Genomic DNA, 26,091 nt, shown 5'->3' with positions numbered 1-26,091 from the left:
AAGGGATGAAGACACTAAGGACACAGAACTGACCTGCTGAACTATGACAGCAGCTCTGGTATTATTACCCAGGGTATCATGTATTTCTTTTTTCCCCAGATTTTAAAAAAGTTATATATTAAAATCAAAATCAGATAAAGTCACATATTCACAGCTGGCTGATCTTTGACAAGGTCAATGAGAACTTACACTGGGGAGAGGAAATCCCCTTCAATAAACGGTGCTCAGAGAATTGGCCTGCCACATGCAGAAGAGTGAGACTGGACCCCTATCTCTCACCACACATAAAAATCAGCTCAAAATGGACTCAAGACTTCAACTCAAGACCTGAAACTATAAGAATACTACAAGAAAACCTAGGGAAAACTCTTATGGACATTGATCTAGGCAAATAATTTATGACTAAGACCTCAAAAGCACAGGCAACAAACACAAAAACAGACAAATGAGACTTAACTAACTAAAAGCTTCTGCACAGCAAAAGAAATGATCAACCGGGCAAAGAGAAAACCTGCCAAATGGGAAAAAATATCTGCAAACTATTCATCTGACAGAGGACTAATATCCAGAGTACATAAGGCACTTAACAGGAAAAAAAAATCCTATTAAAAATTAGGCAAAGGACATGAATAGACAATTATCAAAAGAAGATATACAGTAAACAGGTGTATGAAAAAAATACTCAACATCACTAATCATCAGAGAAATACAAATCAAAACCACAATGAGATATATCATCTTACCCCAGTCACTATGGCTATTGTTACAAAGACAAAAAAAATAACAGATCCTAGTGAGGATGCAGAGAAGAGAGAACTCCCACTGTTGGTGGGAATGTAAACTAGGAAAGCCACTATAGAAACCAGTATGCAAATTTCTCAAAAAACTAAGAATTATCATTTGATCCAGCAATCCCACCACAGGATATCTACCCAAAGGAAAAAAAATCAATACATCAAAGGGATGCCTGCATTCGCATGTTTATTGTGGCACTATTCACAAAAGCAAAGATATGAAATCAACCTCAGTGTCCATCAAGGGATGAATGGATAAAAAAAATGTGGTATATATACACAAAGGAGTACTCTTCAGTCAAAAAGAATGAAATCATGTCAGTTGCAGCAACATGGATAGAACTGGAAGTCATTATCTTAAGTGAAATACACCAGGCACACAAAGGCAAATATCCCATGTTCTCACTTATATTCAGGAGCTAACTAATTTAAACACATGGAGGTAGAGAGTGAAAAGACACAGACTGGGAGGGTGAGTGTGGGGAGGGAGGTGGATGAAGAGAAGTGGACTAAAGGGTATAAACATATAGTAAGACAGAAGGAATAAATTCAATATTAGATAGTGGAGTAGGATGACTATACTTAGCAAAAATGTACTGTACTCGTGTGACAGACACCCTAACCCTGACCTGATCACATGCATTATATACATGTAACAGAATTTCTCATGTACCCCATAAATTTGTACAAATAAAAAAAATCAAATTCACTGACTCATTTACATACATGCATTCCCATATCTATATTTTCCTTATGGCCCTATTGTTCAGTAGCATGTAATTTTAAAAACATTTCAACAGATTTTTGCTTACTGTAGCTATATATCATTTGGTGCTTTGAAGGGATAAAGGACGATAAGGGATGGGGAATATGGTTAAAAGGATGCTCACCCCCCAAAAAGAGAGGGGGAGTCATGGCAAAGTGGTTGAAAATGTAATCTGCCTGCTAAATGTGGTTTAACCATATCCCTTTCCCCTGCCAAGTCACATGACTGGCTACCCTGCTCCTTTGAGCGCAGGATTACTGGATTTTCATGAAATACTGGTCCAGGAGGAAGCTGCAGAGCTTCCTTAAGGATACCTGAGTTGTGTTCAGTAAATCTGCACAAAACACTCAAGAACTTGTATGGGCGTCCCTTTGCTTTCTGGCACTGAAGAGCAATATGGGATGAGCCCTTGACTTCAAAGGGAGGGTGAAACAGCAGCTCTGCAGGCACTGTGCTCCATGACTCCACTTTCCATGGCCCTCTGGACTGAGGCCTCTCTGCCTGCCACCATCCTGGCTTCTTACAGGCCGCCCTTAGCATGGGAAGAAGGAGAGCAGGACTAGTGAGGCCCAACCATAGCAGGTAGTACCAGTCACCCCCTGTGATCTGAGGGGAAGGTCTCCCCAGGGTCTCCACCAGCTACACCCACCATCTGAGAAGACCTCCTTCAAGTGAGCAGACAGCATCGAGAGGGGGCACATGGAACTGGAACGGAAGAAGAGGATGCCTGTCCAGATAGTCACAGTGGCTGAACCACCTAAGGCTGTGATCCTGGGGCCCTGCCCAAGCCTGTGGCTGTGGACAGCAAGTGACGAGGGTAGAGCAATCACTTCCCTGACTGTCACTACCAAAGACACAAGATCATAGCAAAAGGCAAAAACACAATTCAAGACCTATCTAAAGCTCTGTCCTGAAAGAATCCCATGTGAATGAGAAATGCAGAAGGCAGTTTTCAGCTCACTCACCAGAAACAGAGAGGCAGGGGGGTAGGGACACCTCTCTCGGGAGAACAGGTATTTCAATGGAGGCCACTCATAAAATATTAAACCAGCACATCTGGACTCAGCCCTCCTGATGCGGAAATGGGGCCTATGGCCCTAAAGACCCATGTGCCACAGAAACCTGAAGATGCCCAACACCTAAAGGGCCTTAGAAACACATTCCCAGCAGAAAACGGAACTGAGGAGCATTTTCCCAAGACCCATAAAAATCTGACACGCAGAGCTCTAAAACTGCTCATTTGGCGGGAACCAAACTTCTAACATGACCCTACAGCTTTTAAAGCTAACATGTGAAGTGGATACAATTCATTCAGATCTCTCATCCACAGCTACACCTCACCTTTGTCTACACAGGGAGTAGGTGTGGGTGTTTTGAGACTAAACCTACGTGACTGAGAACAATCTGCACAAATGCCATCATTAGGCAAAGGTGCCACAACATCCAACACCTTGTTCTAAGTGCTGTGAAAATTGTAACAACATCTCACTCACTTATATACCAAAATCAACATCAATCAAAAGGAACACTCCAAGGTGTAACTCAACCTAGAAGGTGGGGCTGTGTTCTGCGTTCTTTACCTCTCGCAATGCTGGCAGGCTAGGCACTGAGGGCAGCTGAACCAAGTCAAGTAGCGTCAGCTGGTTCCCTTCCCCCAGTGGCCACAGGGAACGGCTGCTATAAGGGGCCTGGGGAGGCGGGTGGAGCAGGAGCTGGAGGGCAGAGGGAAGAAGCCCACCTTACATCCTGCCTGAGGTGAGACCTCTACCCTTGGCTGAGGCCCCTGGACCCTACAGACCAGCATTTCCCTCCAATTCCTAAGAATTGGGTAGGTGTTAGAACTGTCCATTTACACAGAATTTCCTGAGGGAGACAAAGAAGGTGATGCTGAAAGTCACAAAAGTTGAGCCCTTGACATTTTGATTCAATCGGTGCCAGACAGAAATGTTGCTTATTGGCTTTATCTTGAAGTAAAAATAATTATTTCAAGTTGGCAAAACTGGGCAGCTCTGGATACTTTTGGACTATAATTAATTAAACATTTGCTTTCTTGCAGACCCCTTCACTTGGAAGCTCCCTCAAGTGGCTGTTTTATTACAGCCATAGACCAGGGAGGGCTGCAGCTCCAGCTGCTCAGGTGTTTTTACCTCATTTGCAAATGTTTTACACTTCCTTGCTCATTTAAATTTCAAATTGTCAAAAGTTGAAGGAGGACCTAAAAATACTGATGAGCCTTGGGGATGAGGTACTGTAACACGCTCTGCTGGTGTGCAGCCTGAGGTGGCAGCATGCTGCTGTCTGCACAGAGGCACCTGCTCCCTACCCCCCAGCCTGTGCTGGGGGCAGCACAGTGATGGGGCCCCGGCAGGTATATCTGGTTCTGTGGTAAATCAGAGACTATTCCTGTGGATGCACATGAGCTCCAGCAGATAGAAGCTACCAAGACCTCTCAAAGCATCCTGAGTTGACCCTCCAAATCTCAACTCATTAATAGGTATCACTTGGCATCTAAAGTGTCTATTTCAAAAATAAATGACAAATATCCCTGACTCATCTTCCTTAAATGATCAAGCAACCGTATTTTTTAAAAAATCATTTTTTTCCAGCAAAGTAACAACTGTTTAAAGCTCAGGACAGCTCACTGGCCTCACAGCTCATATGTAAGTACACGTGTTGGGTCAGGACAGCTCACTGGCCTCACAGCTCCTATGTAAGTACACGTTGGGAACAGCAGGTGGTTACAGGGAAGCTTGTTGTAAAGCATTAGCCATTTATACTCCCACCAGCAGCAATCTGTGGATTATACCACATCCGCTGACCTAATGCCCAAGGCAGAATTTGTAGCACAGAAATGTATTATATTAAAGGATCTAAATGCATTTTATTTCATCAGGCCAGGGTACAGGCAAAGCAGCTGCAGGTGTTTCGGGAATGGAATGCATCTGCTTTACATTCTCCTCCATCCCTGGCTTTGCATGGTAAGGGGAAAATCATTAGACTCCAACACACAGAACTGGATCCCAGCCTGCTGAGTTGGCTGACATAGTGCTCTGCTGGGCTGAGAAGAGAACCAGTGGATGGACAGAAGTCAGCTGCCCGGGGTGCTGGAACCAAACCCACTGTGAATCAACAAGCTGGGCATCGGTCTATCTGCTTTTCAAAGAGAAGGAAAACTTGCAATTTAGAAAAGCCCACGCTCCTCCTCAACAATTTCATAAGAAACACTAAATCATATCGAGACAGCTCTAGAACAGAAGCAATCATCTGCTTTCCTCCACATAAATTAAAATATCAGTTACATGCCAGCTAAATGTTAGAACCAAAAGCAGTATGATAGAGGCAAAGATACAAAAGCCTTGTGCAAAGAAGTCATAAGGCAGCTGTGCGCCGTCAGCGGTGATCGAGAGCCCTCCCTTGGCATGTGCCGTCACATCACTCTCAGAAAGCCGTCAGCAGTGCAGGCAAGAAAACTGTGCCACAGTCCAGCTTAACGAAGCTCCCCATGCAGTTTGTACACGTGCCATTTTAAAAGTATAAAAAAATTCACCACTGTTCATGTCCTTTATTATTGTTTCTCCAGACAGCCCCATTCTTGCAAAAGCTCTAATTACCTCTTTCCTCTCTGTGGAGAATATCGGTTTCGTCCCAGTAATGTCTCCTTCTATCACCCAGCTCAGGCAGCTCTCACTTTACCTGACAGCCAGAGAACACGCCTCCCATCGCTCACTCTTGCCTCCATGTAGGAAAAGCTATTTTTGCAACCCAGGGGGTAGGGGGTTAGGAGGCCCATACCATGAAAGATATTGTGACTTATGAGAACTCTCCTCCAAGCAAGCCCTTCAATGCCCAGCATACGAGGAGACAGGGGCTGGCTGCAGGCTCATATGCTAGGCTGTTTTATCTGGAGATGAACATATATTTAAAAACTAAGAGAAAATGGCTCAAGGCAGTTTTTGTCACAAGAATAATGAAATGACTTGCTCTTTCAAACATCATTTCATTTCAGTAGCTGAAAGCAGGTGGCATTAACCACTTGGTACCTGGGGTAGTCTTTGGGGTCCAAAACCCCATAAGGAGGCACCTGCACTCCTGGCAGGCCCCTCCACCTCCTCCAGCCCCTACGCGGCTCTCAGGGGAAGAGTGCTGTGCTGGTAAGAAACTTCTGTTTTGGGAATGATCTTATTCTCCTTTCAGTAGGCTCCTGATTTGTTTGGCCTTCTCTTTCAGCATTTCCCAATCTTTTAAAACATTATCTTCTCAGACAGAGCAGTCTCCTAAAAAACCAGCTCCAAAGTTAAAGTAGAGATGACAAAAGAGGCTGCACACATTCTATCCAGGAGCTGCTGAGGACACAGCCTGGGCCCGTGGGGGTAACTCAGTTGCCAAGCTCCTGACACATGGCTCGCCACGGAGCTGTGGCCAGTTTAGCCTCCCTGAAGGCACCTTTGCAGGCAAGAGTCAGTTCATCCAAGGCACAGAATGTCTGAGTGGCAATGTGGTCAGGGGGCATCAGACTATAAATGCCATACATCTCTCTCCAGAGAAACACCTGGAAAAGAAAGGAACATTTTCCCCATCTTTCCCAACTGACCTTTCAGTCAACACGCTGGGATCACAGGGTGTACACAGATAAGAAACTGGAATCAGGAGAGACCTGTAGCTTAGTCCCAACCCTGCTTCCACAGCAAGTCCCTTAACAGCTGAACTATACATTCTCTTTCAGGATAATACAGCACGTAGTGTGTGCTTTGGACCCCAAGTACTGAATTCAGGTTCCCGCTGCTCTGCTTTGACAGTTATGTCAGGTAAAGTGAGGGCTGCTTTGACATTACTGGCTCAGGGCAAGCCATTTAACCTTGAAGAGCCTCAGCTGTGTCTACTATAAGATGGGGTTGTTATGGGCATAAAAGAACACCGTGCCTGTGACGCACCCGGCATGTGCTCGAGGAAGACTGGTTGGTCCTGGGATGATTCTTCAGAGTGTGGTCATCCCTTTTGCCATCTTGCCCTACCTGGTGCAGCTGACATGCTTGGCATTATGACTCAGACCCCCTTCCCCCATCATGTCTGTTCCTTCCTCCTCCATTCACACAGCCTTTTTTCTGCCCCATTTGCTTTTACCTCCCCATCTGGATTCTGGTTCCATTCTCCTTTGAGAAGTCACTGCTGACAAAAGAGAATGAACGTGGAAATCTTCCTCTGAACATATGATGTACAAGTTTCCTCTCTCCCCCTCCACAAGCCTGTTTTTACAGACTATAATGCATGCTAAGTGACAAGCTCAGTAAAAATTTCTGAAGATATGCAAATTTCAGAGAAATGTGAATTAAATATACGAAGACTACACAGTGCAGGCTGGAAAGCACTCAGTGGTTAGGGACACCATGAAAGGGATACAGAAACTTTCCAAGGACATCAGGGAGGAGCTTCTCTGCCCTGGCAGAGGCATCTCCACAGGTACAGCTGAGTGTTCTGCAAGACTGTCACAAACAGAGGCAGAGCATGTGTTGCCCAGTTTGGTCGTGTACTGACTATTTGTTGAAAAGCCTCATGTCTACTTCCCCGAGTCTGTCAGGCCGGGGGCTGTGGTGAAAGGAAGAGCAGGAGAAAGGAATGGGCTGTAGACATTCTGCAAACAATCTACGTTTTCACCCAAACTGTGCCAGCGTTACATGCACTTGTTTTATGTGCTTGTGTTAAGAATGAAGTTTCTCTAAGGGCTTCTTGTTTTCACCACGATAACTCAAAAAGGTCATTCAGAGGAGTTAAAAGTACAAGCATGCTTTTGCCGTTTCCACAAAATCTGAACTGCAAAGTCACAAGTCCTACAATGTCTGCTGTCCACTGTTACAAGACTGTGTGGTGGGGGTGGGGGTGGGGACGGGCAGAGAAGCTGGCTTCTTGATTCTCCATAAAGTTAGTTTATTTACAAACAACTCCCATGAAGGGGAAGAGGCTTATTCAGTGTCAGAAAAATATTTTCTGCAGACATGAGTTCAAATCTGAAGTCAGACTGCACACTATAGTGAAAGCCCTACTGAATGGATAGCCCACTAAAGGACTCTACAAATCTCCTGTGTGGAAGGTATTAATAACCCCATAGCCCAGCTCCATTTCACTGGGGGTGTAGGAGAGGGGGCTCAGATATGACGACTTCACCTAATGGTTACAATTTGGGTATAAAAAACACCCCATGAACGGCTGGGCATGGTGGCTCATGTCTGTAATCCCAGCACTTTGTGGCACTGAGGCAGAAGGATCACTTGCAACCAGGAAGTCAAGGCTGCAGTGAGCTGTTATCGAGCCACTGCACTCTAGCCTGGGCAACAGACCAAGACCCTGTCTCAAAACAAAACAGAAAACAAAACACCCCATAAATGGAGCCTGAAAATCGCTAAATCTAATGACCCTTTTCAATTCTCACTTAGAACCTCTAGAAAGCTGATTACTCCCGTGGGCTCTGTGACACCTGCTTACCTTGTTTTCCTTCTCTTTCTCTGATAGCTCTTCGTCTGCTGTCCTTGAAATATTAGCATTATTCAGTGCTGGACCTTCTTTCTGTCTTAATCCTACACTCTTCCTCAAGGTTAAAATTCTAACTATGTATGCTAACAATTTTGAAATTTCTCTCTCTGCCCCAGACCTCTCTTTGGAGCTCCCTATCTGTGCATTCAATTCTCTACTTGGCATCTCAGGTATTTCAGACTTGAGATGTCTAACATAGGACACTTGCTACTTCCTCACAAATCTGCTGCTTCTTCAGTGTCTCCCATTCTAAGAGAATAGGGCCACCATGCAGCCAGTGGCTCATGACACAAACCTGGAGTCATCACTGATATCTTCCTTACTGTTCACATTCAATTACTGAGTCCTGTGGATATGATTTCCAAAAATCAAATCCATTTACTTCTTGCCCTCTCTACTGCCACCACCTAGTCAAAGCCACCAGTATCTTTTTCCAAGGCTACTGCAATAGCCTCCTTTAGGTGGCCGCCCCCACATCAAATCCACCTTCCTCAGGGCAGCCAACGTGATGAGATGATGAGATCCAGCCCTGTCTGTGATTACCATGCTCCTTTACTTAATGGTTCCCCACTGATTACAGTAAAAACTTCCTCACTGAAGCATGATCTCAACACTGGCTGCCGCTTCCCCTTGTGCCATTTATTCCTTTGCATTCTGTGTCCCAGACATACCAACTTCCAAATGAAATTCTTGGTTATTCAGGCCTTAGCTTCAATGACTTCCTCAGGAAGATCTTCCTGAACCCTCAGACTAGGTTAGGGCCCAGTTGGATGCTTTCAAGGCATCTTGAACTTTCCCTTCAATCACTAGTCACAATTTTAATTTAGTGTCATTTGTGGAATTTGTTCATTTAACTTGTCTCCTTGGCTAGATTTCATAAAATCAAGTACCATGCTTCTGTAATTTATCACATATCCTCTATCCCTAAAATACTGCTTGGTTCACTCAAAATATTTTGGTCAGGTAAAGGAATGACAGGTTAGGTACAGAAAGACTGTGTTCTCTGAACCTTAGGGAGCAAGCAAAGGCCAATCGGGTATTCAAGGGGCCAAATCCAATATCCTCACCTCAACCTCTACAGCATTTGTCCACTTTTCCATTTCTTGAAAAACTTCTATTTTTCGTCTTCTGTGATGTCACACTCCTTTCTTCCCACCTGACCAACTGCTGCTCCTTGGAATCCTTCATGGCTTCTCCTCTAAAATCACCCAGCATGACATCCTCCTGCATTTTCTCCTTTACGTAATTTCTTCCAGGTCCAAGTAGGGTATCAATGCTAATGCCTCTTGAACTTACATTTCCATCCATTAATTCCTCTCAAATCCAAATCCCGATATCCAATGGCCTAATTGACAAACACTTCTGACTAGAATAATGTTTGCTAGGAATCTCAACTGTACCATGTTCGAAACAACTCTTCATCTTTTTGACCTCTCCATTAGTTTATCTCCTCATCTTCTCTGCCTCAGTGAGTGGCAATATATCCACCCAGCTGCTGTTCGAGTCAGACTCTGGGCTCATTCTTGATTCCTCTCTTCTCTTTACTTCTCACACTGGCTTTATTAGAGGTTTGGTTAGATCTAAACAACGTCCTGAATCGGCCCTGCATCTCTTCTCATGCGAATGTCCTGTGGCAGGAATAAGCTCCCCATGCTGATGGAAGAGAAAGGCAGCCAGCTGGGCTGGAGTGCGGTGAGGCCAACGGCTCCACCAGGCTGCTACAGCTCAGGCATGTTGCCTGCTTCTGCCTTTGCTGCCCTCCAAGCCGTCTCCCTCCCAGCAGTTGGAAGGAATTTCTGGATTTTTTAAAAAAAATTACTGACCTGAGATATACTTGTTTTATAGTTGTTTATTCTTACTTTGCCTATTTAAAGGTAATACATGAATATAATAAAAATTCAAATTGCCTAAAATGATATACAGTAGAAAGTAAGTCTCCCATCCCATTCTCTCAGTTACCCTCTCCAGCAACCACCACCACTGCCTGTTTTTATGTATTCTTGAGAGCCCATGCATCAATGCATATACAAGCATGTGTTTCTCTCCCAGAGAAATATATTTTTTCTTTTTCTTTCTTTCTTTTTTTTTTTTTAAATGGAGACAAGGTCTCACTATGTTACCCAGGTTGGTCTCCACTGCCTGAGCTCAACTGATACTCCCACCTCGGCCTCCCAAGTGCTAAGATTACAGGCATGAGCCACTGTGCCTGGCTCTCCAGGGGAATATTTTTAAAATTTAAGTCAGATCACTCCTTTGCTTAAAACCCTTCAATGCCTTCTCACTATGTTTACAATAATCAGATTATTTGCAAAGACATGCAAGCCCCTGACTGATCCCTGCTGCGTCTCCACTCTCCTCCTGCACTGTGCTCCGGCCAGGCTGGCCAGCTTTCTCTTCCTCAGATACACCAAGTTTGTTCCTCCCTCCAGGGCCTTTGTTCTGTCTAGGGCACTGCTCTCCCAGCTCTCTGAATGGCTGGCTCTCCCAGCTTTTATGTTCAGCTCAGCTTTCATGTCCTCCCAGGTGCTGGCCTCCCCCTTCCCTATTTGCGGCTCCCCCTTTCCCTTATCACTCTGTCATTTTATTACATCGTATCTCCAACTCCCATCAGAAATTACCTTGTTTATCTGTTCCCTTGCTTACTGCATCTCTCCCCCAAAGAATAAAAGCACCAAGAGGTCAGGGACTTTTGTCAGTTTTATTCCTTGCTCTTCCTCTACAACTCAATAAAGATGAACAGAATGAATAAATAATTTGAGTAAACATCTGACTCATTAAAAATAGAAAAATATTGCTTCTAGCAATAAGACAGAAAAACAGAAAAATATTACTTCTAGCAATATTTAATGCTAGTAACTGTGCCCCTCCCCGTCACAAGAGGACACCGTCACCATGCAGTTCATCCAGTTACCTGGGTGAACACAAGTGCACGGGCACAACTGAAAAATTACTGCTGTCTGGCTTGTGGTGTATCCCGTTTTTTGCAGTAGCACGTTTACTTTCCTAATAGTGCCTATCTATTGCCGTTATTCACAGGAGCCTGCACTTGCTGAGCTCACTCTTAGAGTAACCCAGAAACGTCCAAGATGGCACTGGATCCTCTCCTGGAACTGAAACTTTGCAGTTGCTCATAATTACAAATGAGTGGAGTACACACAATGCAGAACTGAATGTAACCACACAATTCCCACTGACATCCATTTCCTATTCCACCCTGGTATTTTGTCCAGTTACTCCAGATTCCATGGAAAATTAATCCTTAGTTCGAGGGAAGAGCAGTTTAATTGATGCAAGAGTATTAACATAAACCTAGCCCTTTAGTTTGTAAATCTGGGACCCCCACTTCCTGGGTGAATCTGGAACATACAGTGCAGAGCTCAGGGAAACAAATGTTACTGTGCGCTGACTCACAACTGCCATGGTCCAAGAAAGAACAGCACTGAGTGTGTGGACAACAGTGGCTGGCTGTGCACAGCATGTGTCCTCGTGACCCTTAAAGAGTCCTCAGGGCACAGACAGGTGGCTGCCAGCCTGTCTCCTGGACCCACAGGACCCATCTTCGCCTGTGGAAGCCACTGCCTGCCACCTCCCACCCTATGGCCTAGAGCGAAAGCAAGTATTTACTACTAATAAAGAAATCTAATATCGGCATGGAACACACTTATCCCTAGCTCCCTTGCGGCCCCAAGGTACTTTTCTGGAGGAGCCATCAGAGCAAATGAAGCAGGCCTGCCTTGGATCATGCAAAGATCTGTCTTCTGTGGAAGACAGTACTCCCCACAGGCCAGAGTCATCTGTCTTCCAGTCACCCACCCAGGCACTGTACATTTTAGCATGTGCACCAGTTGGTGTGGCCTGTGATCGTGAACAAGGAAGTATCCAAAGCAACATGGGACTTTCCCTGTAATCTTCTTTGGACTGTGTCACAGGCACTGTAATGGGGTACAGCAATACACTAGACAGTACAGGTGGCTCTAACTCTCATTTCCACAGGCAACAACAGAGAAAGGGAACACCCTTCAAATCTCAAGAGGAAATAAGCAGTGGCATCCTCAGGCGCTGGCAGCTGTGGCCAAACACCACTCTCAGGTCAATGCCAGTGGACTTCCCACACCCACCATCACACCTCCATTTTTGCTCCTCCTCCATTTCCAGACATTTCTAGTCCTTCTCTACTGTGTCTCTTTTCTCTCCAACACATGGATTTCTTTTTACTTGTCGTGACCATTTTTGTTTCTCAAAAAAGTAAAAGGAAACGGAAATCCACAGCTATGACTGCCTTAATACCTGCTCCACAGAGGAGGCAGCCTTCTGGACTGCAGGCTCAAGGGCAGGCCAAGCTTGGCAATGCTGGTAAGTGTCCACACCAAGCAACTCTTACGTGTGTACCTCTCATCTGTCTACACAGCTCACCAGAAATGTGTTCATTTCCTTTTTTCTTTCTTTCTTTTTTTTAAATTGAGATGGAGTCTTGCTCTGTTGCCCAGGCTGGAGTGCAGTGGCTCACTGCAACCTCCAACTCCCAGATTCCAGTGATTCTCCTGCCTCAGCCTCCTGAGTAGCTGGGATTACAGGTGCATGTGCCACCACGCCTGGCTAATTTTTGTATTTTTAGTAGAGACAAGGTTTCACCATGTTGGTCAGGCTGGTCTCGAACTCCTGACCTCAGGTGATCCGCTCGCCTCGGCCTCCCAAAGTGTTGGGATTACAGGCGTAAGCCACTGCGCCCGGCCTCACGTGTTCATTTCTTAACTGAGCTCTGTCTAACCCTGAATTAGGGATGGGGATGCCTGCACAAAACACAGAGATGTAGAAAGGTGAGAAATTTTTTAGAGAAGCCAGTTGATCCAATTATTTTAGGCAGTTCTCCAATGAACTATAGGGCTAACACATCCACCTTTTTCAGTTTTTTTTGCCTCTGAACTTTGCTGTAGCATTTCATGGTCAGTCTCAACTATCCAGATCTTAAGTCTGCTAGCTCCTTTTCCAAAGAGTTAAGAGTGCCACCTCTCAGCACTTATTCCCAACTTATCCAGAGCTTGTTCCTTTTGAGTCTCTGGGAATGTACCACCTGTCACACCCCTCATGGGTCCTGTCCCAGGAACCTTAGCTCGCTAAGCAACATGACTTTGAGAGACGGAACAGTTCTAGTGCCCCCTGACATAAGGCAGGTTGGTGAAAGCCAACAACCCATGAAAGCTTCATTCATAGGGATCTGGTTACTGGCAGATACACTGACCTCTAAGGCAGTCTTCTCCACGTCTGCCTTCCAAAAGATGGCAATGCTCTCCAAATGCAAATTCTCTTTTTGTAACACTGACTACAGTATCCACCAACACTAGAGTTTATGCTGGCACACAATCTTATTCAGGCTCGTGGCTGGCAACAAGATGGCAAAACGTGAAGTGGTGAGGCTTTTCTTAGTCTGCGTCTCCAGGCCCCAGCAGCTGAGGAGTAAGGGCTGTCATGTGATCTTATCAGGACTTTGGTCTGCTTAGGTAAAAAGCACTTTCCAGAAGCAGAAACAAACTTCATTGATATTGATCTTCTCAGAGTAAAGGTGCTATAGAAATCTCATCTAATAAATAAAGGATGCAGGCTCCAGTGTTGGGCTGTCAGTCCAGCAAGGGAAAGAAGCTATCAAGCTCAAGGAGTCAAAAATATTTATTGGTCACCTGTGCACTGTTTACAGAGCTCTATTCTAGGGACTGGGTGGAGGAGAAGGGAAAAAAAGAAGTCACTAGTTTCTGCCTTTTGAGATAGTTGGAGACACATGCAGAGAAAAATAGTTGAAGGTCACCAAAAGCAAAGCAAGATATCAACTGCAAATAAAATCAATATAATTCAGCGATGTGTAATAAATCGGGAGCACCAAGGGGAAGTCAACTCCAATAAGGGATCTTGGAGGAGGTAACTTTTCAAGGAACATGAGGATATGAATTAGCACTCAGGAGAACAGAATGTGCATGTCAACAGAATTAAATGCCACTGTGTCTCGTATTACCCAGGTGCAGCGGGAGACCAAAAGGTGGCCATGCTGTGGAGCCGGTTTTCCAGAAGCATCTGATCTAGATGTGGCATATGGGACACAACAAAACACAGTGCACTGGATGACTCATTACCCCATCTTAAGTGGTTCACACAGTCAGGCGCATACATTTTTACCATTCAATAAAAAGCATCTCTGAAATGGGAAAGTGGTTAAGGAATGGGCTAAATTCTATATGGGTGAAAATATGGACAGTTAATGCTGTAGTCCTCTCCTCACTGTTTTGGGGACCCCATGGGCCAGCTTGGGGATATGAGAAAGGGGTGGGATTCTGGGAGCTCAAAAGAGCTGGGCTCAAATCCCAGGTGCTACCTTCGTATTTCTAAGCTTCAAAGCTTCAGTTTTCAACTCTGTAAAAAAGGAGGTACCATTTGTCCAACAATGCTCTTAAGAGTCAAATGATATAACTCAAGTACAGGTACCCAGGATATAGTAGCTGTTCAATACAGCTATTCCTCTTCTTCCTTCACCCAGAAGATCACAACTGCAAGATGCAAGGATCTCACAGTGTATTCAAGTGTCTATTAAAGTATCACCACACACCAGGCACTGCAGTAAGAGCCGAGAACCGCAGAAGAGTATCGCTAAGTGCTCATGGTCTGGAGAACGGACAGACATGTAAACAGATAATTTCAATATGCTCTGAGACATGTATTATAAACAGAGGCCAATCATGGACTCCACACAAGAGAAGACTGTTGAGTTGTCTCGGAGGAGATCACCAGATGAAAGGTTTTGTTAAAAAAGACAACAGGTTTTGTGAGGGCCTCAGCTGAGAAAAACTGTGGAGACAAACACTGAGCCCAGCCCGGCAATCCTGTTTCTGACCCTGTCCTTGATGCTCCAGTATCAGTTCTGTGGTCTCAAGAATGAATTTGTTACTGGCGGAGCTGGGATGCTGGAAAGTTCACACCACAGTGCTCAAATCTGTGAACAGGTTTGAAGAAGAGGATTTGTGACAGATTGCTCTGGAGGGCAGAGTGAGGGGAATGAGTATGTGGTCTAGTGGGAGGCCAGTTTAAGCTGGGTAGAGGAAGCATCTAGTCAATCTAAGCTGCCCAGCAACAGGAGATGCCATACTCCCTCCATGCAGATGTACACAGTGGGGCTCCTGCCAGGAAACTGCTGATGATGGGGTTTATGCAGCGCCAGTTTACGGGTCTGGACTGGCACCGGATGGATGGCTTCTAATATCCCTTAATTGCTTGGATTATATGTCAAGGAATGGCAGGTTTGTTATGCAGGAATCAGAGACTAGTGTGGTTACACACAGTAGGTCTGTGACCTCCGAAGAACCCATATATTTTGTTTTCTTTTTTTTTTTTTTTTTTTTTTTGAGATGGAGTCTCGCTGTGTCTCCCAGGCTGGAGTGCAGTGGTGTGATCTCGGCTCACTGCAAGCTCCGCCTCCCGGGTTCACGCCATTCTCCCGCCTCAGCCTCCCAAGTAGCTGAGACTACAGGCGCCCACCACCACGCCCAGCTAGTTTTTTGTATTTTTAGTAGAGACAGGGTTTCACCATGTTAGCCAGGACAGTCTCGATCTCCTGACCTCGTGATCCACCCGCCTCGGCCTCCCAAAGTGCTGGGATTACAGGCTTGAGCCACCGCGCACGGCCTTATATTTTGTTTTCTATGAGACAGGGTCTCACTCTGTTACCCTGTCTGGAGTGTAGGGACATGATTACAGCTCACTGCAGTCTCAAATTCCTAGGTTCAAGCAATTCCTCTGCCTCAGATTCTGAGTAGTTAGGACTATAGCACATGCCACTACACTAGGCTAATTTTATTTTTTTGTAGAGATGGATTTTTGCTATGTTGTCCAGGCTGGTGTTGAACTCCTGGCTTCAAGCAATCCTCCCACATTGGCTCCCAAAGTGTTGGGATTACAGGTGTGAGCTACCACACCTGGCTCACAGAACCCATCTTATTCATGTCCAAGTACTAACAAAACCACAGGTTTTATTCGTGCAAATACACCCTTCCCCAAAGTTGAATTATTTAATTAAACTCATAAGCATACCAAATAATTTTAATTCAAGCAAGCAAGCACACTACCCTATCTGACAGTATATATGTCTAGTCTGATTTATTTTCCTCCTCTACCAATTTTTAGTGGTAAAGGGGGAAACAATCCATCTGGATCTTATTCGTTCAGCCATAATCCACTGGGAAATCCTGAGGCTGCACGTGTACCCTGGACCTCAAGAATTTACATGGCTACTGGCCCAGAAATATTCCCAGTCAGCTGTGGTTGGGCCTGCCTTCAAACACTATTCCAAAAAGGCTTTCCGCTAATCATAACCAGCAGGCTCATGAGAACACCACATTTCTTGGACTTTCAATTTTTTCTTGTACATTATTGGTCACCACTGACTGGACAGCCACTACAGGCCACATACTCCAATAGGGGCTGTGGTAAGTTACAGAGCCATCATGTACTCGTGCCTGCTGAGGATTTTTTGTCTGGCAGGGAAGGGGAGAACAGTGGGAGGAAGGCATGTGTTATACACCCACAAGGCATAAATCTCTGAGAGAGAATGGAAGTGACTGGAACTGATATGAAACCTCATTGATGTGGGTACTACTCATTTGCAATTTCCAGTAATTCTCTTTGGTTCTAAATTACCTTGGTGTTTCCTATAAACAAATGAATCTATTAAATGTACAGGTAGTATGGTCTAACTTGGGGGTACATTCAAATTACCTAAAGAACTGCATTTTTACTCTCTAAAGAAGAACTCTAAAGTGCTGGGCTGAGGCCCACACTTCTTAGAAGTACTTCTTAAGAGGGAATCACAAACCCAGAGGAAGAAAAGAAATAACCAATATCAGAGTAGAACTAAATGAAATTGAAACAAACAAAAAAAATTACAAAAGATAAATGAAACAAAAAGCTGTTTTTTTGAAAAGCTAAATAAAATTGATAGACCATTAGCAAGATTAACCAAGAAAAGAAGACAGAAAATCCAAATAAGCTCAATAAGAAATGAAACAGGAGAGACTGCAACGGACACCACAGAAATACAGAGGATCAATCAAGGCTACTATGAACACCATTAGGCACATAAACTAGAAAAACCTAGACGAGATGATTAAATTCCTGGAAAGACACAACCCTCCTAGCTTAAATCAGGAAGAATTAGATACCCTGAACAGACCAATAGCAAGCAGTAAGACTGAAATGCTAATTAAAAATATATCAACAAAAAAGGTCCAGGACCAGACAGATTCACAGCAGAATTCTACCAGACATTCAAAGAAGAATTGGTACTAATCCTATTGACACTATTTCACAAGATAGAGAAAGAGGAAACCCTCCCCAAATCATTCTATGAAGCCAGTACCACCCTAATACCAAAACCAGGAAAGGACATAACCAAAAAAGAAAACTACAGACCAATATCCCTGATGAACATAGACGCTAAAATCCTTAACAAAATATTAGCTAACCAAATCCAACGACATATCAAAAAGACAATCCACCATGATCGAGTGGGTTTCATACCAAGGATGCAGGGATGGTTTAACATACTCAAGTCAATAAATGGGATATACCACACAAACAGAATTAAAAACAAAAATCACATGATCATCTCAGTAGATGCAGAAAAAGCATTCAACAAAATCCAGCATCACTTTATGATTAAAACTCTTACAAAAATCAGCATAGAAGGAATACAGCTCAATATAATAAAAGCCATCTATGACAAGCCCACAGCCAACATAATATTGAATGGATAAAAGTCGAAAGCATTCCCTCTGAGAACTGTAACAAGACAAGGATGCCCGCTCTCACCACTCCTCTTCAACATAGTACTGGAAGTCCTAGAAAGAGCAATCAGACAAGAGAAAGAAATAAAGGGCATCCAAATCGTTAAAGAAGAAGTCAAACTGTCACTGTTTGCTGATGGATGATATGATTGTTCACCTAGAAAACTCTAAAGACTCCTCTAGAAAGCTCCTAGAACTGATTAAATAAATCAGCAAAGTTTCTGGATATAAAATTAATGTACACAAATCAGTAGCTCTCAACTAAAGAACTCAACTGCTTTTACAATAGCTGCAAAAACAAAACAAAACAAAACAAAACAAAACACACCAAAATGAAAACTTAGGAATACACCTAACCAAGGAGATGAAAGACCTCTACAAGGAAAACTACAAACACTGCTGAAAGAAATCATAGACAACACAAACAAATGGAAACACATCCCATGCTCATAGATAGGTAGAATCAATATTGTGAAAATGACCATACTGCCAAAAGCAATCTACAAATGCAGTGCAATTCTCATCAAAGTACCACCATCATTCTTCACAGAACTAGAAAGACAATCCTAAAATTCACATGGATACCCCCACAAAAAAAAAAAAAAAAAAAAAAAGCCCACATATGCAAAGCAAGTCTAAGTAAAAAGAACAAATCCTGAGGCATCACATTATCTGACTTCAAACTAAACTATAAGGCCAGAGTCACCAAAACAGCATAGTAATGGCATAACAAAAGGCACACAGACCAATGGAAAATAACAGAGAATCTACAAATAAACCCGAACACTTATAGTCAACTGATCCTTGACAAAACAAAAACAAAAAGTGGGGAAAGGACACCCTTTTCAACAAATGGTGCTAGGATAATTGACTAGCCACACGTAGGAGAATAAAACTGGATCTTCATCTCTCACCTTATACAAAAATCAACTCAAGACAGATTACAGACTTAAATCCAATACCTAAAACTATAAAAATTCTAGAAGATAACATTGGAAAAACCCTTCTAGACATTGGCTTAGGCAAGGATTTCATGACCAAGCACCCAAAAGCAAATGAAATAAAAACAAAAATAAACTGCTGGGACTTAAACTAAAGAGCTGTTGCACAGCAAAAGGAACAGTCACCAGAGTAAACAGACAACTCACAGAGTGGGAGAAAACCTTCACAATCTATACATCTGACAAAGGACTAACATCCAGAATCTACAATGAACTCAAACAAATCAACAAGAAAAAAATCCCATCAAAAAATGGGCTAAGAACAAAACAGAAAATTCTCAAAACAAGATAAACAAATGGCCAAACATATGAAAAAATTCTCAACATCATTAAATGATTAGGGAAGGGCAAATCAAAACCACAATGCAATACTACCTTACTCCTGCAAAAATGATCATAATCAAAAAAATCAAAAAATAATAGATGTCAGTGTGCATGTGGTAAACAGGGAACACTTTTACACTGCTGGTGGTACAACCACTATGGAAAACAGTGTGGAGATTCCTTAAAGAACTAAAAGTAAAACTACCATTGATCCGGCAATCCCACTACTGGGTATCTACCCAGAGGAAAAGGAGTCATTATACAAAAAAGATACTTACACACAGATGTTTATAGTAGCACAATTTGCAACTGCAAAAACATGGAACCAACCCAAATGCCCATCGATCAATAAGCGGATAAAGAAACCGTGGTGTGTATGTATATATACGTGTGTGTATACATATGATGGAATACTACTCAGCCATAAAAAGGAATGAATTAATGGCATTTGCAGCAACCTGGATGAGACTGGAGACTATTATTCTAAGTGAAGTAACTCAGGACATCGGATGTTCTCACTCCTAAGAGGGAGCTAAGCTATGAGGATGCAAAGGGATAGGAACGACACAATGGACTTCGGAGACTCAGGGGGAAAGACTGGGAAGGGGGTGAGGAATAAAACACTATAAGTAAGATGCAGTGTATATTGCCTGGGTGATAGGTGCACCAAAATCTCACAAATTACCATTAAAGAACTTACTCATGTAAACAAACAACATCTGTTCCCCAGTAGCCTATGGAAATAAAAACTTAAAAAAAGGGGAATAACAGGAAGAATCTATTAGGGTGACTAACAGTACCTAGTAGCAGGTATTTGCATACAATGTGCTTAACATAAATTGGTTTTAACTACACATTAAAGGCTTTGGAAAGGACATGTCTTTGGTAAAACTTCATGAGTAATTTATTATTAATCTGAAAGAAAACATTTTTAAAAATCCGATTATTTTGACTACTAACTACTTTGCGTGTGTGTGTGTGTGTGTGTGTGTGTGTGTGTGTGTGTGTTTGCCGTAACTGGCCTTACTTGGTGGTTTTACTGCAAAGGCTCCATACAGGGTCCCCAAGTCCTGGGCAAGGTTTTAGAAACTGAACTAACAAGAAGTAGTTAACAGAGTCTGGTGAATTGGGAAGAAAGACCAAGAAATATGGGTACTTCAGAAGAGATATTCTGGGTTCAATGGAGAATACAGGGCAGGAAGATGTGACAGGGAGGTGCAGTGAGTGTGCCTGAAACCTAAGCTGAAGGAAGGGAGGAGAAGGTACTGGCATGAGGGGTCCCTGGGCAGAAACTCTTCAGCAGGCCTTGAAGTTTAGTACATGGAATACCACTATTTAGCACACAGGTGTGATATGAGGTGAGGGACCACCTTTCCGATCTTGGTTTTCTCATTTATTACAAAAAAACAACAAAAAAAAAAGGAGATGAGACTAAATGATTACTAAGGCTCCTTCTAATTCTGGTGGTGTGTGTTTCTATTATCTACACACAAATTTTCATGATTTTGCCTTTAATTCAAACAAAGCATTTCTAAACATCTCTCAGTGTGGCTTGCTTTCATCAACTCAAGTGAGTATAGCCCAGGACAGCTATCTGGGGTGTTTCTTATGATACTGGTTTAAAATAAGAGGGCCAAGCTCAGGGTGCAGGTTTTTACCACTCTAGCTAGACACACACGTGACATATGACTAACAACACAGGAATATGCTTCATCTGCAAACAGAAATGAGTCTATGGGATGGCAAAACTCTTTAAAACACAGCTTTGTTGACCAATTATAGGCTACATGGTAGCCTACCATGAGTTAAATCATCATCTGTTTTTGGTGAACATATTTGAACATTTCCCATGTTTTCCTAGAATGTGTTAATCAACTACAACCTGTGGGGGGCAGCTATGAAAAATCTATAGCTGAATCATACTTAGTGATGAAATGCAATGTTTTCTACCTAAGATCAAGGAAAATGCAAGATGACTCAACACTTCTATTCAACATCATGCTGGAGGTGCAATAAAGCAAGAAAAAGAAAAGGCATACAGATTGGAAAGGAGTAAAACTGTATTTGCAGATGACATGATCATGGATGTAGAAAATCCTAAAGAATTGAGAGCTAACAAGTTAAATTTAGCAAGACTGCAGTAAAAAAAAAAAAAAAAAAAAAAAAAAGATATAAGATTGTATTTCTAAGTGGTAGCAAAAAAAAAAAACAATCTAAAAATAAAACTTTTAAATTCCACTCACAATATCATCACAAACTAAAATATTTAGGAATAAATTTAACAAGATATGCATTGAAAATTTAAAATGTGGCCGAGAAATTAAACACCTAAATAAAGAATTACAATATTAAGATGGCAATTCTGTGAATCTTTTTGCAACATGGTTAAAATTTTAAAGTGGGAACAGACTCTTCATAAAAGAAGATACTATGAGTGACCAAAGAACATATAAAAAATATGTTCAACATCATTGGTCATTAGGGAAATACAAATTAATATACCATAAGATACTACTACACAGCCACTAGAATACCTAAAGTTAAAAAGGCTGACAATATTAAATGCTGGCAAGAATAGGAAGAAACTGGAACCCTAATGCATTGCTAATGGGAATATAAAATGGTATAAGCTTGGAAAAGATCTTGGAAGTTTCTTAAAATGTTAAAGGCACACTTACCATTTAACCTAGCAATTCCATGCCTATGTATATACCCAAGAGAAATTAAAACACATGTCCACACAAGACTTGAGAACAAATGCAGCTGTATTCATAATGGCCCCAAACTGGCAACAATCCAAGTGTATGTCAACTGGCAAATGGATAAACACATGTGGTATATCCATACAATGAAATACTACTCAGCATAAAGAGGAATGAACTACTGATATATAATATGGATGAATTTCAAAAACAACATACCATGTAGATAAAAGACTACAGACTGTATGAATCCATTGATAATAAAATCCTAGAAAAGATGAAACTATAGCAACAGAAAGCAGATCTTAAGTGGTTGGCTGGGGTGGAAGAGAATAGGGATCGACTAAAAAGGGGCATGAGGGAACTTTTTGGGATGATGGAGGTATTGTACAACTGAATTTGGTGAGGGCTGTACAACTTACATAGATCTATTAAAACTCATTCAACTTCTGAAAAAAGATTTTAAAAAGAAATAAAAAATGTAATAAGAACTAAAAAATCAGGGTCTGAAACAAGATTAAAGAAAAAAAGTAATGAAACTCATTCAACTGTAAAATGGATGAATTTTATGGTACGTAAATTATTTCTCAAAAAGCTGTTTTAAAAACTTTACTAAACAAAGAATTAATTAAAACTGTTTACTACTGGAACTAAAATAAAAGACACTAATAATTCACTTCCTTTTATAATAATCTTTCTTCCCATAAAAAAAGGTATTCTAAGCAGGATAACCTATCAAATAGCTTTGGGAACATTATTTTTTTTATTTTTTGAGACAGAGTCTCCCTCTGTCACCCAGGCTGGAGTGCAGTGGCCGGATCTCAGCTCACTGCAAGCTCTGCCTCCCGGATTTACGCCATTCTCCTGCCTCAGCCTCCCGAGTAGCTGGAACTACAGGCGGCCGCCACCTCGCCCGGCTACTTTTTGTATTTTTTAGTAGAGATGGGGTTTCACCGTGTCAGCCAGAATGGTCTCGATCTCCTGACCTCGTGATCCGCCCGCCTCGGCCTCCCAAAGTGCTGGGATTACAGGCTTGAGCCACCGCGCCTGGCTGGGAACATTATTATTGTGCTGTTACTGCCACTAAGATTAGATTATAGAAGTAGCTGCAAGTCTGCTAAAAAGATGGAGACTTATCTCATGCCATGGGATAAGGGTCTTCTGCCATACCTGTCAGTAAGGGATGGGTGCGGATGTGACACAGGCTGCAATGAATGTGCCCTGCACATTTGGTCTTGTAAGAAGAGCTCAGTCTTTGATACTCCTTTGCTTAGGGAGGGGGAGTTCCTCATGTTTCTGACATCTCTCTACAGCCCTGTCAAAGGACATATGGTAGGCTGGGTCTCTGGGACAGTACTGCACTAATGGGCTAAATACATGGAGTTCGTGTTCAGTAAAAGGTTTCATTTGTTTTGTTCTAACATCTCAAGTTGCAATTTGCAGAGGAGCAGCAGAGGGACTAATCTATTTGGTTTTAGACTGGAACACTTATACATCAAAGATTAAATGAGGAATACAGATAGCATACTTATGCTTAGGTGAAAAGTAGAGTGAGAGTGAAGGGAAGAATATAGCAAAGGAAGAAAATTTTCTCAGAATTTGCCTCAAGATGTCTAATTACCCTTAGCTCTCACATATATAATAACTCCCATCAAAAGGTTGTGGAACTTTTTTTCCTTTTGGGAGGATGGATGGGACACCTCCTTGTCTTGAGTCACACATAACATACACCCCAATTGTTGCTGTCTTAGGAGTACCGGAGAAGCTTTAGTCTTTTGTCACCCAGACTCAGCGTATAAATAGGACTTCCTGAAGGCTGGGGTCTTTTGCTGAACCATGCTCTATCCCTACAACTCATGGTAGAGCACGGACGCTCCACACAACAGCAATAATGGTAACACTTCACCAGTCAAATCGGTTTTGGTCATAATAAAAGATCTCAGGTGTTTCTCTGCATAGCAGGGTTTTCTGGTGGATCTACGCTAGAACACTGTCAACAGAATAAGGCTTTTTAAAAGAACATATTGCCTCACTTTCTTTTAGAGACATAGGACAGAATGCCAAATGTTCCTGACAGGTTCACACTTGGATGAGGATTAAAATTAAGGCACAGACGCGTGGGCTGATTTCAGATGCTGGTGAAATGGATCAGCCTGGTAACTGCATGTCCCCATGTGTCCTAATCACTGCAGCTCCTTGCTCCACTCAAGACCTTATGGATATCACTGTTCACTTTGCAGTCCCTGCAGTGGCAGCAACAGTTGTGACACATGCACATTCCTTTTCACTCAATCAGTTCACATTCTCTCTAGATCATTCCCTTAAAAAGATTCAACAACCTCCATGGCTTTCCAACATGTTGAATGTTTCTAAAAGTCATTAGATCATGTTGATTGTATTCAAAACTACTGACAGCTTCTCACTATAAACTAACATCCAAACTCCTCAGCCTGGAATCTGGAATCCTTTTCCTCCCTTTCTAACAGTCTGTCCTCATTTGACCCCAAGACTTCAGCCAGCTGAACAGAGGTCATCTCCTAAACATCAGCTTTGCCCAAGCATCCCCTCATTTCCCATATCTGAGTCCCAACTTTCCTTTAAAGCCCCAATTGTAAAAGCTTGTCCAGAATCTTGAGTTGGAATTAATCTCTCCCTCTCCATATCACTATAACATAGGCTTATACCTTGAGAAATGCTTATGGTAGGCTGTTCCAGGTGTCAGTTATTTTATGTATGTCTGCCTTCCTTTTGGAAGTCCAGCAAATACCTACTTGAGTGCACATTAAAATCACCTTGGGGGTCCGTGGAGAAGTGGCTGATTCCAGGATTGGGGAAATTTAGGGACACATGCTGTTATGCCAAAGAATAAGGGAATGTTCCCAACCCCTCCCCCCACCACTGAAAAAAGATGTGAAGTATGTCATAAGAGCAAAGGAGCGAGCAGAAAGTAACTTCCACTGGCTAAATCCAGGACAATTTGAGCATCAAAATAATTAAGTCCAGTTGGTTGTCCATATCCATGGGTTCCGCACTCAACAACCACGGATCAAAAATGCAGTTAGGCCTATGATGGCTGTGTCTGCACTGACACATACAGATTTCTTCTTTTTGTCATTATTCCCTAAACAACATAGTACGTAACAATTTACATAGCATTTACATTGCATTAGGTATTATAGGTAATCTAGAGATGACAAAGTATATGAGAGGAGGTACACAGGTTATGTGCAATGCTACACCATTTTATATCAGGGACTTAGGCATCCTTGAATTTGGTATCCATGGGAGGCTCTGGAGCCAATTCCCTGCAGATACCAGGGGACAACTGTACCGTAACAAATCATAAACCATTAAAAAAAGATAAGAGCCCATGAGTCCATACCAGTAACAGATAAATAAATGGGGGAGAGGAGGTGGCTTCACTTTCAGAAGAATGCTGACTGCCAAATAGTAAATGCTGAGGGAGTGCTAGAGTTAGTAAATCATCATTTTGCAACCCTCCTAGCAGAGATTGGATTAGGCAAGAATCATCAACGGATGATGAATCTAGGGGAAATTTTTCACGAGGAGCAGAGCATTTACTTGGTCTTAAAAGTGTTTTCCCACAGACTGCTTTATAGGTGCAAGGGGAAAAATAGTAACTACCTAGTGGAGCAACCAGGGAATGCCTCGACTAGGTGGGTGTATCAAAATTAACATCAACAGTGAGGGCTGATGGACATCTGTGTCTCCCATAAAACCCTGAGAAGGACACATGATTATTTATGTAGTAGACTGGGTGGGAATTTGTAGCCTGAATCTAATTATGAAGAAATATCAGAACAAGGAGTGTTCTATTAAAACCCCAAATAAGGAGTGTTCTATTAAAAAATAGGTGAGAGGAGGGATAGAGGGTTGTATTCTTTAAAAATGTCAATATCATAAAAAACAGACAGGCTATGAAAACACTCCATGGGAACGTGTTCTACCAAATCAGAACCTCTGGGGGTGGGTCCCAACAATCTGTGGTTTTAACATTTTCTCCAGGTAAATTCTGATGCTCGCTTAAGTTTTGTTTTTGATTTTCAGTTTTTAAGAGACATGGTCTTTCTCTGTCGCCCATGCTGCAGTGCAGTGGTGTGACCAAGATTCACTGCAGCCTCGAACTCCTGGGTTGAA

General features: G+C 42.6%; 2 protein-coding genes across 6 annotated transcripts in view; one reads left to right on the top strand and one right to left on the bottom strand.

The window, feature by feature from the left end:
* The window catches only part of CCDC167 (coiled-coil domain containing 167), a 699,343-nt gene that overhangs the window by 26,600 nt on the left and 646,652 nt on the right, over nucleotides 1-26,091 (top strand). Inside the window, exon 1 of one of the 3 annotated variants that reach the window (XM_050787884.1) lies at nucleotides 7,139-7,144. The exons of the other annotated variants lie outside the window; for them this stretch is intronic. The gene's annotated coding sequence lies outside the window, so the exon portion shown is untranslated. Of the gene's footprint in view, nucleotides 1-7,138; nucleotides 7,145-26,091 lie in introns of those variants that run through there. 3 annotated transcript variants of the gene reach the window in all.
* The window catches only part of ZFAND3 (zinc finger AN1-type containing 3), a 335,360-nt gene that overhangs the window by 6,492 nt on the left and 302,777 nt on the right, over nucleotides 1-26,091 (bottom strand). The window lies entirely within an intron of this gene.

Source organism: Macaca thibetana, chromosome 4 (assembly GCF_024542745.1).
Source record: "Macaca thibetana thibetana isolate TM-01 chromosome 4, ASM2454274v1, whole genome shotgun sequence".
Classification (NCBI taxonomy): domain Eukaryota; kingdom Metazoa; phylum Chordata; class Mammalia; order Primates; family Cercopithecidae; genus Macaca; species Macaca thibetana.
The sequence above is the reverse complement of the archived record's forward strand: the minus strand, read 5'-3'. Positions and strand labels throughout refer to the sequence as shown.